Source organism: Neofelis nebulosa, chromosome 1 (genome assembly GCF_028018385.1).
Source record: "Neofelis nebulosa isolate mNeoNeb1 chromosome 1, mNeoNeb1.pri, whole genome shotgun sequence".
NCBI classification, from domain to species: Eukaryota; Metazoa; Chordata; class Mammalia; order Carnivora; family Felidae; genus Neofelis; species Neofelis nebulosa.
The window spans coordinates 224,106,220-224,120,734 of record NC_080782.1 but is presented as its reverse complement, the minus strand read 5'-3'; the positions used below and the strand labels follow the sequence as shown (position 1 = coordinate 224,120,734).

General features: G+C 42.4%; 2 long non-coding RNA genes across 3 annotated transcripts in view; both read left to right on the top strand.

The window, feature by feature from the left end:
- LOC131486334 (uncharacterized) overlaps nucleotides 1-14,515 on the top strand; it is a 78,829-nt gene that overhangs the window by 2,322 nt on the left and 61,992 nt on the right. The window lies entirely within an intron of this gene.
- LOC131486358 (uncharacterized) lies at nucleotides 7,761-8,945 on the top strand. Its single transcript, XR_009249291.1, has 2 exons — nucleotides 7,761-8,582; nucleotides 8,667-8,945. It is a non-coding gene; the product is annotated as an uncharacterized LOC131486358 (long non-coding RNA).

The window sequence follows — 14,515 nt, the reverse complement described above, 5'->3', positions numbered from 1 at the left end:
TGAATGAGTAGAAAGAAAGGCAAGTCTGAATTTAACTCTTTTCCATTAGAGTGTAATGGAAAGACTGGAATCTGGACCTTACCCTAATTCCTGGGATGGGATGATCCTTGGGAGAATACACAAAACAGGCAGATGGTAATACCAATATGGTAAAGCCAACTGGTGAGTAATTGGTATCCAAGAGAAAGGCGTAGTATGCAATTTCTCCTCTTCCTGGTAGCAGGTACAAGGGTCTCCTCAGCAGCAAGGTTCTGTGGCACTGAAGCCCGGCTGCCCATCAGAATGCCTTGGGAGCTTTTTGAAAATGCAGAGCCCTGGACCCTATCAACTGGATTTGGTTTTCTAGGAGCTTGGTCTGAGAATATGAATTTTTATAAAGTTTCAGGTGATTCTAAAGCAGGTGATCCTTGTTTCTAGTCTAGTCTGGGAAGCCCAGATCTAGGAATCCAACGGAAGGGTGCAGGAAAAGTGATGAGTGGTACAGAGGGCTGGGCCTCCAACTATGGGGCACATCTCCCCCTCCCTTTTCTTCCCCAGCATGAGAGACTAGCCAAGCTGCTTGTTCTTCCACTGGTAACATCTGTCGTTTCTGATCAGACTAATGCCTTTTTGTATGTGTGGTCCATTGAGTAACAGAACACTCACTGCCTGTGACTTTTTGCCCTACTCACCTGTGCCAGAATCAAGCACGAGGCTTTTGCAAAGCTTTCCCCTTAATCTTCCTCTCACTCCTCTCTAGTCTGGGCGGGCTTGAGCTAACAGTAGGTTTTCATGTATACAAAGGTATTAAGTAAGGTTCATCTAGGTATCTATATCTGTATCTACATATTTTTTTAAATTTTTTTTTAATGTTTATTTATTTTTGAGACAGAGAGAGACAGAACATGAATGGGGGAGGGTCAGAGAGAGAGGGAGACACAGAATCTGAAGCAGACTCCAGGCTCTGAGCTGTCAGCACAGAGCCCCACGCAGGGCTCGAACTCACAGACCGTGAGATCATGACCTGAGCCGAAGTCGGATGCTTAACCAACTGAGCCACCCAGGCGCCCCTGTATCTACATATTTTTTAAATAGACTTTTTTTTTTAAGAGCAGTCTTAGGTTCACAGTAAAATTGACTGGAAAGTGTACAGAGAGTTCCTATATACCCCCTGCCCCCACACATGGATAGTTTTCCCCATGATCCACATCTCCCACCAGACTGGTACATTTGTAACAATCAGTGCACTTGCACTGATACATCTTTACCACCCGAAGTCCATTGTTTTCCCTAGGGTTCACTCTTTGAGTTGTGAGTTCTATGTGTTTAGACAAATGTACAATGACATGTATCCATGATAATAATACCATATAGAATAATTACACTGCCCTAAAAATCCTCTGTGTTCTGCCTATTTGTCCCTCTCTCCCAGGCCCCTGGCAATTACCGATCTTTTTATTGTCCCCATAGTTTTGCCTTTTCCAGAATGTCATATAGTTGGGATTACACAGGGTGTAGACTTTTCAGATTGGCTTCTTTCATTTAGTAACATGCTTTTAAGTGTCACCGATGCCCTTTCATGGATTGATAGCTCATTTGTTTGTAGTGCTGAGTAATATTCCATTGTCTGTAGGTATCATTGTTTTGTTTATCCATTCACCTGCTGAAGGCCATCTTGGATATTTCCACTTTTCCGCAATTTTAGATAAAACTGCTATAAATATCTGTGTTCAGGTTTTTGTGTGGACATAAGTTTCCAATTCCTTTGGGTAAATACCAAACAGCCCATTTGTTGGATTGTATGGGGAAGAGTATGTTTATTTCTGTAAGAAACTGCCAATCTGTCTTCTAAAGTGGCTGCGCCATTATGAATTCCCACCAGTTAGGTTCATCTATATTTCAGAGGAAATGAATTCTGGAATTTTCTGAAGAGGAACTAGGAAGGCAGGGTAGGATGAAGTAAGAATAGAAACCAGCCTTAGGGAAATGGTGACAAGGTGAAATAGTAGCAGAAAAAAAGAGAAGGAGGAAGGGGGTTTATGTTTCTGTTCCTTCTTTGCTTTGTCTTTATTAATAATATTCATGCCACTGCAGACCCACCCATACCCTAAGCCCTGAATTGAGCTGAAGTGAGAGGCAGGGACTGTGACTGATGATCTGCCCCTAAGCAAACCAAGAGCAGAGGAATCTCAAGTACATTTTGTCAAGAAGAAGTGGGTATACTATTCCTAGAACAAAGTAGCTCTCAAAAAAATGTTTGTTGGGGCGCATGAAAAGATGTTCAACGTCGCTCCTTATCAGGGAAATACAAATCAAAACCACACTCAGATATCACCTCACGCCAGTCAGAGTGGCCAAAATGAACAAATCAGGAGACTATAGATGCTGGAGAGGATGTGGAGAAACGGGAACCCTCTTGCACTGTTGGTGGGAATGCAAATTGGTGCAGCCGCTCTGGAAAGCAGTGTGGAGGTTCCTCAGAAAATTAAAAATAGACTTACCCTATGACCCAGCAGTAGCACTGCTAGGAATTTACCCAAGGGATACAGGAGTACTGATGCATAGGGGCACTTGTACCCCAATGTTTATAGCAGCACTCTCAACAATAGCCAAATTATGGGAAAAGCCTAAATGTCCATCAACTGATGAATGGATAAAGAAATTGTGGTTTAGGGGCACCTGGGTGGCTCAGTCGGTTAAGGGTCCGACTTCAGCTCAGGTCACGATCTCGCGGTCCGTGAGTTTGAGCCCCGCGTCGGGCTCTGGGCTAATGGCTCAGAGCCTGGAGCCTGCTTCCAATTCTGTGTCTCCCTCTCTCTCTCTCTGCCCCTCCCCCGTTCATGCTCTGTCTCTCTCTGTCTCAAAAATAAATAAACATTAAAAAAAAATTTTTTTTTAATAAAAAAAAGAAATTGTGGTTTATATACACAATGGAATACTACGTGGCAATGAGAAAGAATGAAATATGGCCTTTTGTAGCAACATGGATGGAACTGGAGAGTGTGATGCTAAGTGAAATAAGCCATACAGAGAAAGACAGATACCATATGGTTTCACTCTTATGTGGATCCTGAGAAACTTAACAGAAACCCATGGGGGAGAGGAAGGAAAAAAAAAAAAAAAAAAAAGAGGTTAGAGTGGGAGAGAGCCAAAGCATAAGAGACTGTTAAAAACTGAGAACAAACTGAGGGTTGATGGGGGGTGGGAGGGAGTGGAGGGTGGGTGATGGGTAGTGAGGAGGGCACCTTTTGGGATGAGCACTGGGTGTTGTATGGAAACCAATTTGACAATAAACTTCATATATTGAAAAAAAAAATTTTTTTTAATGTTTGTTGGATGCAGGCATAAATGAAAACATAAATTCCTCAGTTTACCATTCAAATGTCTTAAATCTATTAGAATCCTTGGTTCAGCTTCAGGAACTCAGACCTGCTCACGATTCCATAGACACTATCTTCCTTCATTCTTTCTTCTAGAAAATTGGTGCCCGCTGTGTTCCAGGGAATAAGCTAGGTACTAAATATGACTCTTGTGCATTTAAGGACAGAGCTCAATTTGACCCATGTCTTGATTTCATTATTGGAGGGCCACTGGCTCTGAGCACAGTGAACAGGTAGAGGAGTTGGTGTGAGAAGCTTTTGGTTTTAAAGTAAAGGTCAGGACTATGCTCAGGTTCTGCTGATGTAGTTGGTTCTGCTCTAAATCTTTTGCACAAATAATGTTAAATAGAATGTATGAAGGAATTAAGTGGGACCTATGAGGAATGAATGTTACCCATACAAAATAATGAGATGGGAGGAGGGGTGAAATATATTGCCATCTAGGCAAAATGATTAATCCATGTGGAAGGAATTGGTCTCTAACTCCCATACATAACTACAGTTACTTTACTGAGGAATGGACATTTTGTATTTTGTGGCAACTTTGGGGGGATACCACATTTTTTTCTACATGTGCCTGTTTTGGGTTCCATTTTCCACCTAAAATTATATACACGAGGGAAATAAATGATTCTGTAAACAAAGAATGAGATCATCTGTATCTCAAAGACCTTGATGGAAGGGCATGGTTAATGACCAAAATTCTAATGTTGTCACTGGAGTCCTGGCAGAATTGTATCTGACACTCTTTGGCTATCTGATGATACTTTTAAAAGTTTCTCATACACCTCAAGGATCAACGCAATGCAGCCATCTTCCAGACGAGCCACCTGTAGTATATGCTTAGGCCTCATTGACATGGTTTTAGGAAAAGCATTTCCCCATCCTCAGTATCTATACCATAAGCCCTTTTTAAGGGGAGACAGCTTTCCTCTTCTGTTGAACTACCCCCTGGTATCAAGCCCAGTGCAAAGCATGAAGAGGGAGCTCAGTAATGACAAGTAAGTAGAAAGATTAATTGAATCTTAATGTCTTTGCAGAACAGCTTCTGGTAAAATGGATCCTAGAAGCATGTTTTTCCTATCAACGCAATTTACATGGCAGCTAATACTGGAGGCCAGAGAGATTGGGACAAGGGTTTGTTACCAAAGATGCCTCCTCTTGAGTAAAATTAGTTGGAATCAGATAAGATACCATGGGGAAAGGGCTTTTGTGCTAACCAAATCAACATTAGCCTTTCTCTTGAACTGCCTTTCTGTTTCAGTGGAAGGGAGAAACCAACAAAAAAACCTCAAGCAATAGGGAAAAAGACTGTATTGACAAATAAATAAAATGAGTAACGAGGGAGGATAGAACAAATTCAAAGTCCTGAAAAGAAACAGAAAGAGGCCAAGATATCAATGATAGCTCTAACAGTATAACCCAAACTTTGATCACTACGTTGAATCCCTTGAAGTGTTCTGTGGGCTTCTCAAACATACATTTTTATTTCCAGGGTATGAAATCCTAAAGAATCTATATCCTTTATCGTCTGTTCACAGATTAAGTATTTTCAAAAAGCTGATTCTCTTTTGAGGTTGGTGCAAAACGGAGCTAAAAGCTGCACCCCTGAGTGGAATGATGAACACCGTGACAATGTGGTGCCGTTCTGCCACTGGCCTCACTGCCCCCGCCTTGCTCTCTCCAAGCCATCCTTCTCACTGCTGCTAGAGCAATCTTTCTAAAACTCGTTTTACTTCCTAGCATAGCCTACACCCTCTAAGAGCTTTCTGTGTCTCTAGAATTGAAACTAGACTCATCATCTGGCTCATGCCTACCTCTGCAATCCATTTCCCACTTTCTACCCCCTCAACCTCACCTCCAGTGACACTGCATCAGGTAAAATGCTTTTAGTTGTGAGTAACATGAAATTCTACCTGATCTTTTAAACCATGAAGGGAATACCCACTTCCACTTACCTGGTCAGAGGTTGGTCAGCTCATTGGCTCCATTTCTGTGGCATCCCCCTCACTCTATGCGACATCCTTATCCTCTGGTTGGCTCTCCTTGAGGTAGCAAAATAGAAACCAGTAGCTCTCAGGTTTACATGCTTTTTCTTCCATGTGAATGCATCTCTTCTCCTAACCATCAAACCAAAATCCTGGACTTCTTTCTGTTTGGACATATCCAGCCCTGACCTAACATCTCTGAGGAATGCCATGGCTGATTTGCTTAGGCTTGGATGACACACTTCTCTGAGAACCAGCTACAACAAAAGAATGGATTCCACTGACTGCCTAAGGCCGATCAAGACCCATCCTTGGAGCTGGGAATAAGGTCAATTATATTCAACCCATGGCTGGGAAATTTGGAGGGAAGAAGAGAATGGATGCAGAATAAGCATCTTCAGAATCCAAATTACTTACGATTCTCTAGGCCTTTCATCCCATGGTATAGCTCTCTTTTCTCTTTCTGAAATATTCTTTCCCCATTTGATCTGTCTGGCAAGCTCCTACTCTGCTCTCAACTCCAGACCAAGCATTTCACCCTCTGTAAGATCTTTCAGGCTCCCTCTTCCCAAACAGTGGATTAAGTCCTTCTGTGTACCATTCTTATACCCAGTACAAACTAAATTTATTGCCTTACTCATTGTTCATGGATTACTTGTTTGATAGATTTATCTCCCCCCAATAGACAGTTAAGTTCTTGAGTACAGAAACCCTCTTTTTTGTAATCCTTACTTTTGACATTTATAAAATGACCAGAGCATATATGCGTATCCTTTAAATAAATTCTGAGTTTTGTTAATTCTACTAGAAATTGATCACCATCTGTTGATGACCTAGTTATGTGCTCTGTGTGGAGGTGTGACCTCCTCTGATGTCTAACCTCAAGAAAGAGACAGATCCTCAAAAAAAGTGAATGGAGCCAGGAGCACAAGAAATGGAAGGCGAAATGCCTGAGTCACTCTGGTTCTTGGCCTTCTTGGTCCTGGTTGAGAGGGAATCTAGAGGTCCTTGAGTGTCCAAGTCGTTTCTAGTTTCCAAAAGCACCCTCTAACTATGAAGGCAGTTCAGGCACCAGACAACAGGCTTTCCTATATGAACCTCAAGCTGGAAACCTGGCCAACCAGATTACCTACTTCCATGTTATGTTCCATGCTGTGATAATTTTATTATTCCTAACCAAAAAAGGGAAAGCTTGCTCTAAATAGTATTTCCTTTCACCTTACAGCTCCAAAAAAAGAATACCATCTTTTACCTTTCCTCAACTCCTAGTATCTCTAAGGGGTGGAGCAAAGAATTGAACATTTCTAAAAAAGGAAGTGGAATGATCGTCCTTATCGGCAATTGTTTTTAACACACTTACTTTTGGTAGGGCACAAACACGTGTCGCTGAGAAACGTAAGAAGGCCTTGCAAAATTTCAGGGAAGCTAATAATGAATTCACAAATGATAAGTGGTCTGCAAATAATAACATTGATTATAGTAATGCAAGTATTCTGGAGGACGCTGGGATTCAAAAATGAAAAGACATTTGCCGTAGTAGATGCTAGTATCTGTCATTAGGGTCATAAAAGCAGCAGAAGAGAGGCTCTGTGACCTAAGTGAAGTCACATATAAATGTAACAGCTAGAGACCATGAATAAGTATATGATAGTGTAGTATAAATTATACATCTGTGATAGCACTGCGGCAGCATTATTTGACTGATTACTGAGGGAGTGATCAGTATGGAATGATATTAGTCAGGAAAGGCTCTTGAAGGGGTGAGTCACAGGTTTTCAAACAAGAGGCTGACATGATGTAGTTGGCACTCAAAAAATATTGTCTTAGCAACTCTGTAGAGAATGAACTGAGATGGGAAAGCACAAATCAGGGAGACCAGGTAGGAGGCGGTAATGCAAACGAGGTGATGGGCGCCTGGACTGCCGTGTGGGCTGTGAAATAGAGTTGGAATGGCTTAGAGAAGGCGATGCAGTAGGTTGCATAATAGCGTGGGCCTTGCAGACAAAACTGATTTGGGCACCGATCCTGGCTCCACTGACTGGCTGTGTTACTTGGGTAACTAACCTACCTGCTCCGGGTCTGTTCCTTTATCTGGAAAATGCACTTGCGGGTGCTTGTTGTTTTTGCTGTCCAGTATTTGAACGTCCTTCCTAAGCGAATCTGAGTGAATCCCAATGTAGGGGGAAGACATGCAGGGGAACCTGCTTCTCCCACCAGGCCCTTGCATCTAGGGCATCGATCGGCACGTGCTCTGAGTAGGACCAGTTGGTGCCCACCCGCCTGTCTGTACAGTGGAATAGTGATGCAAAGACACTGCAGTCGGTTTGAGAATCTTTGAGCTCTCCGTGCTAAGATTAGAATCCAGAAGTGTGGTACCTGGCTGGCTCAGTCGTTAGAGCATGTGACTTTTTTTTTTTAATTTTTTTTTAATGTTTATTTATTTTTGAGAGAGAGAGAGACAGAGCATGAGCAGGGAAGGGGCAGAGAGAGAAGGAGACACAGAATCGGAAGCAGGCTCCAGGCTTCGAGCTGTCGGCACAGAGCCCGACGCGGGGCTCGAACTTATGAGCCACGAGATCACGACCTGAGCCGCAGTTGGACGCTCAACCGACTGAGCCACCCAGGCGCCCCTAAAGCATGTGACTCTTGATCTCAGGGTTGTGAGTTCAAGCCTCACAGTGGGCAGGGAGCTTACTTTAAGAAAAGAAGAAGAATCCAGAGACATGGTGGAACACGTCCTCAGAAATTGTTGCTGAGGTAGGATCTCAGTTTCGTGCTCTGCTTCTTCCCTTGGCTCCGCCCTGAACCCAGTCCTCTACCTTCCTATGGGCTGTGTGAGTTGCCCAACACCTTTCCAGTTAATTCCTCTTCTGTTTAAGTTACCTGCCATTTGCTCTCAAGAACCCTGACTAGAACATGACCTCATAGGACTATTTTGAGGATTGAATAAGACGATGTATATAAGGCCTTTAGCCCAGTACTTGTCATGGGTAAACACTTACTGAATCATTGATCTGAGAAACAACAAAGAAAATGACAGAATAGTGACAGACTTGGATACTTGGTTAGTTGTGGGAGAAGAATAAAAAGGAAGAATGGGGAAGGTAACACTAAGTTTACAAACCTGTCTTCCACATCCTTATTCTACCTCGAACAAGAATCTAGAAGCCAACAGAAGGATGGTTAGGCGTTAATGGCGAAACACTGACCTCTCAGCATGTCGACTGAGAACAAGGTAGTTTACTCACATGACAAAGTCTAAACTTGTCAGCCTGGCCCGTAAGGCACTTCATAACCCTGTTCAAACCTGCCTTTCCAGCCCTGAAGCTTGCCACTCCCCAAGAAGCATCTGATGCCATACTCAAATCACGCTGCTTGGTGTCCCAAGAACACATCGTGTTATTCTGAGCTCTGCTGCCTCTCACACTCTGCTCTCTTTGCCTGAAATGTCCTTCTCATCCTCCTTCGACTTCAACTCATTTAGGACTTGGGTTGCATCTCTTACCCTCAATGAAGCCCTTCCCTAATTCCTTCCAGGCAGTGTTACATTTTATTCCGAAGTGCTCTTTTTTTAAAAAAACGAAATTCTTTTCCATCATTTTTTAAGTTTATTTATCTTCGAAAGAGAGAGAGGGAGAGCACGCGAGCAGGGGAGGGGCAGAGAGAGAGAGAGAGGAGACAGAGAATCCCGAGCAGGCTCCCACGCTGTCAATACAGAGCCAGATGCGGGGCTTGAACCCACAAACCACGTGATCATGACCCAAGCCAAAACCAAGAGTAGGATGCTTAACTGACTGAGCCACCCAGATGCCCCTAAAGTGCACTTTGTGTCTCTCTCCTTCACTCCCTTGTGTGGTCCCAGACCCCACGGACTGTGGTTTGGCCCTCCTTGTATCGCCATTGCCTGACATTGTCTGGACTCAGCCAGTACTTCACAGGCTCATTGTTGAGCAGCCAGAACGTTCCTTTATAATTTGGTTAGAGATAAAAGGGTATGTGTCTAAGACAACGTGATTCGACAATCCACAGACAAAAGTCAGTTTTGTTCATTATGTGTTTATGTATTAAGTAACAAATACAAGTCCTTTTAACTTCCCAGGTCCTGAAGGGCAGAGTTCTATGTTAACTCACTTTGTACCCATTGGGTTTTACCCTAACCAGCAGGACAAAGGAATTGGAATCCTTTTTAGGTGTTGCTTTGATGTAACCAAAGCAGTGTTGCTCGTATGCTGAAGAAGCTGTGGTTGGAGACCCTGAGAGTAAGAGGCCAGCCCAGCAAACTTGGTCAGGTTTTTCTGTACTTTGAAGCCCTGATACCTGTGACTTACCCAACTCATCTTTCCTGAATAGGAACGCTAATGAAAATGATTATTTCCATTTGCAGTTCCCCAAGTTAGCTTAAGCACAGGTTTCCAGAGAAACATAGCCATGAGGCCAAAATTTAGTTTTATCTTCCATTGCCCTCAGAAATTATTCTTCTTTATCTCCTAAAGACATTTTAAGAGATTTCACTTTTTTTTTAAATGTTTATTTATTTTTGAGAGAGAGAGAGCGTGCACAAGCAGGGGAGGGACAGAGAGAGGGGGAGACACAGAATCTGAAGCAGGCTCCAGGCTCCGAGCTGTCAGCACAGAGGCCCATTGCGGGGTTCGAACTCACGAACTGTGAGATCATGACCTGAGCCGAAGTTGGATGCTTAACCGACTGAGCCACCCAGGCGCCCCAACTGATTTCACTTTTAATTTAATTTTTAAATAAATAATACATTCTGTGGTTCAAAATTCAAAAGTATACAGTGCAGAGTGTGTCCCATCACCTTGCACCCTGGCCATCTGGCTTCTCTCCCTGTGGGCAACCACAATTATTGCTTTCTCATGCTTTCTTCCCAAGATATTTTATGCACAGAGGAAATATTTTTCAATTTCCTACTACGTGTTACAGAAAAGTTAAATTAGCACACATTGTTCTGCATCTTACCTTTTAGTCACTAAATGATATATCTTACAGGTCTTCTCGTATCAGTACATATCAGTGCCTACATTTTTTCCTGGCCTTTAAGGTTCCTCCCCCCAATCCTTTCTATTTTATGAACAATTCAGCAGCTCTTTTAAACCTCCTTTCAAGGAGCGCCTGGGGGGCTCAGTCAGTTAAGCGTCCTACTCTTGGTTTCGGCATAGGTCGTGATTTCACAGCTCATGATTTCGAGCCCCATGTCAGGCTCTGCGCTGTCAGCCCAGAACCTGCTTGAGATTTCTTTCTTTCCTTCTCTCTCTCTCAATAAATAAATGAACACAAAAAATTTTAAATAAGTAAATAAATTTCCTTTCAAACTTCCTAACCAGTCTCTGCCTTCTTTATTCTCAAAAAATGCTGTCTCTCTTAACTCACAGAGGAAACAGAAACCATTAGATAAAGATGCTCTCAATTTCCTGCCGCCTGTCTGCCTTGTACTTCAGACTCCTTTGGTTCCAAATAGCACATGGTTCTCAGGATATGCACATGCTCTGGTCTCTGCCTCTTTCCGTATGCCATTCCCATTCTTACCATCCTTGATTTGCCCGGGGAGCTTCTGTTAACCTTTGAAATCTGAGTTTGGAAATCAGGCCAGAGGGAGTGATGCTGTATGGTTCATCTATACCTTGTTCCTCTTCCACTGTTGTGATTATGCTGGTTTGAGATTTGTTTACCAGTCTATGCTCCCATAGGTGCGTGAGCACCTTGAGAACTAATTCATTTCAGGATGCCCAGCACTTAGCACAGAGAGTCTGGTAACAGAAGCTACTCAATAAATATTTGTTAAATAAATGAATAAATAATGTGGAAGTGATCTAAGCCACTCTGTTATGGCAAGTATTTGCAAGACAGTAGAATGAATCTTCAACTTTGCACAGTGTAGCAGTAACAGTGTTGGGCCTGAAATAATCATGAGAACCCATGCTGGTCTACAGAAGCAGACTTTTCTCACGTGTTCATTGCTCTGTCCTCAATGTCTAGAAGAGTGCCTGGCTCTTGAGCGCTAAGAATGAGGCTTTGTGTTATATTTGTATCCTAATCTACTGAAGACACCCTTTATTTCAAATACTCTGCAAGGAGAAAGCTAGAACCACAGCTAGAACATATCCAGTACCCAGGCACGGGTAAGTTATCAGAAAGCCAGTGAATTAGTTTAAGTTGGACAAACTCAACCAATTGACTTTTACAAACGTATTGTATAGATTAAATGAACACATTTCCCATAGCCTCAGGTTTTTCCAAGTTTAGTGGTAATCACATGCTTCATCTGGGAACTAAAACAAAAACCTCAGATACTCTTGAGGAGGCAGGGCTCTCGGCTCGTCTTGTATAAACACCAAAGAGCAGTAGCGTGACAATCAGGCACAGGGGCTCTTTGATATAAACTGTGGATACAAAGTGAAGTAAGACCTTTACCCTGCCTGGCCTGTCTCCTAAGAGGGCTCTTTCTTCACTGTAGTCCTTTGGTTGCCAGAATGCAGATACTTTCCTGCCCTTTCTTCCTTGTCTTACTGAACAGTAGTAACATGCAGTAACATACATAGTTATAACATACAGTAATGTCAATTCTCTGTCAGTTTATGAAAATAAACTCCTCCTGATGCTTCTTTTTTTTAATGTCTATTTATTCTGAGAGAGAGAGAGAGAGAGTGAGTGTGAGAGCGGGTGAAGGGCAGAGAGAGAGGGAGAGAAAAATATCCCAAGCAGACTCTGCTCTGTCAGTGCATAGCCCGATGCAGGGCTCGAACTCACGAAACCGTGAGATCGTGACCTGAGCTGAAATCAAGAGTTGTATGCTCAACTGCCTAAGCCACCCAGGCGCCCCTCATCCTGATGCTTCTGATCAAACACCATGGTGACCCACAGATTGCTTTTAGACCAAGCCTGAATCAAAATTTCATGTTTATAATTTTTATTTCCACTGTGTTCAATAAATATTTGTGGACTGACTGAATGAATACTTTGCCATTAATTAGCTCTGTAACCTTGGGCAAATTTTATTTACATTTTCTAGGCTTCATTATCCTCATGTATGCAATAAAGTTTGATTGTCATATTTCTCAAACTGTTTTTAATAGTTAAAACCCATTCTTCAAACAAAGTCTTAGAACCCAATATGTAACAGAAAAAAGTGGGGCTACTCCAAATAAAATAGGTTTGGAGACCTTTAGACCCCTTGCTTCACCTTGTCCTTCTCCACCCTTGTTTCTGTTCTGAGCCACTCTGCTGAGCCCCAGGGTTCTGTGAGGTACCATCTAAAAACATCTCTGCATGTGGGGCGCCTGGGTGGCTCAGTCAGTTAAGCATCTGACTTCGACTCAGGTCATGATCTCACGGTCCGTGAGTTCGAGCCCCGCGTCGGACTCTGTGCTGACAGCTCAGAGCCTGGAGCCTGTTTCCGATTCTGTGTCTCCCTCTCTCTCTGGCCCTCCCCCGTTCATGCTCTGTCTCTCTCTGTCTCAAAAATAAATAAACGTTTAAAAAAAAAAAATCTCTGCACTCAATGATCATATATTTAACATTGACCCCTGACTTGTAAGGAAACTTATTGTCATTAGGGGCCAGAGATTCCCAATCTGCAGCCTCCTAATTCTTAGGGATTAAACAAGGTAAAGCCATTGAGGCAAATTAAAATATGAAGTTTCTTTGCTTTGGAAAGTATTATATCAACTCAACTAATGTCAGTTGATTACTTAATGCCAAGCGGAATTGAAAACTCTATGTATCCTTGATAAATTAACAATGAATATGAACATGTTAACAATGAACTACGAACATGGCAACATAATTACATTGCTAACATAATTTTTAGTAGACAAAATTTCTCAATACATTATGAAAATGAGGGGGTGGGGTTAATGAAAAGAATCCCTAGGGAGTGAAAAGGGTGACAATAATGATGATGAATTAATTCCATTTCCTTCCTTCTCGTACACGTAAAATGAGGCAGGGAAGGGTGGAGTGGCTTGCTGAGGACCTGACAGCTTTGCAGCAGAATCTGCAGCAAAACGCAGCGCTTGTAACATCCAGCCCAGTCCTCTTTCCCAGCCATGTTGCGTTCCTCTATGAGTTTAGGCTTTACGTGTCTGGGACCACAGTCACACAGCTACAGAAGGATAGAGCATCCTCATTATCTCAGTCTTCATGATCTGAATTCCTGAGGTTTGAAGTTGAGTAGGAGAGTAAGAGTCATCATAACCTAGAAATGTTTACTTATCAAATGACGGCTTATGAAACCCACTCAAATATCCAGCTCCATTAAACATGAGCATTGATTCTCCCCTTCGGGATCAGCTCCTTTGTCAGGTCTCCAGCTGATGACTGCATTTTTATACATATTTGACAATATAGTACAAATATAATGCAAATCAACTACAAAGAGAAATTGCACATCTTGCAAAAGCTATAGAATTTTTTGAGATTAATGAAAGAAGGCCCGTGTGCTTAGTCCGTAGTGCAAGAGAGGGAAAGATGTGGGTGATATTGAAGAAGCAGACAAAGGACAGATTAGGGAGGGTCTTGTGGCTCTCAGTGGTTTTCATTTTCATCAGTACTGGGAATTTTGGGGGGCCTTTAAGCAAGGGAAGTGACAATCAGATTTATGTCTAAAATTTTCATTTTGACACTGGCAAATACTCTAAAATATATGACCTTGCAGTTGTATTCCTGTGATTCCATCCCATGGGTGCATCACCACATGTATGAAATGACACGTGTGAGGTTTTTATTGTTGCATTACTTGTAACAGCCAAAAAAGGACCCAGTTGTGATGTGCAGCAGAGGGGGCCTGGTTTGACAATGATGGGATGGCCTGCCACTGTGGAAACAGACAAGGAAGGTCTCTATGTACTGATATGGAAAGAGTTGTAGGATGTGTTGATAAGTGAAAGAAAGCAAGATATAGAATGGTATAGAGCAATGTCTCTGGTAGGCTACCTTTTGTGTAATAAGTTAGAAGGTATTTTTGTATATGCTTGCATTTGCTTAAAAATCCCAAGAAGGATTAAAAAAAGAAAAGAAAAAGAAAAAGACACCAATGGAAATGATTATCATTAGAGGGTCGGGGTGAGAAATGCAGGAATGGATACAAGACTTCTCTGGGCATATGTTTTTTTGTAGTATGTCGAATTTGGAACCATGGAAATGTACCTCATA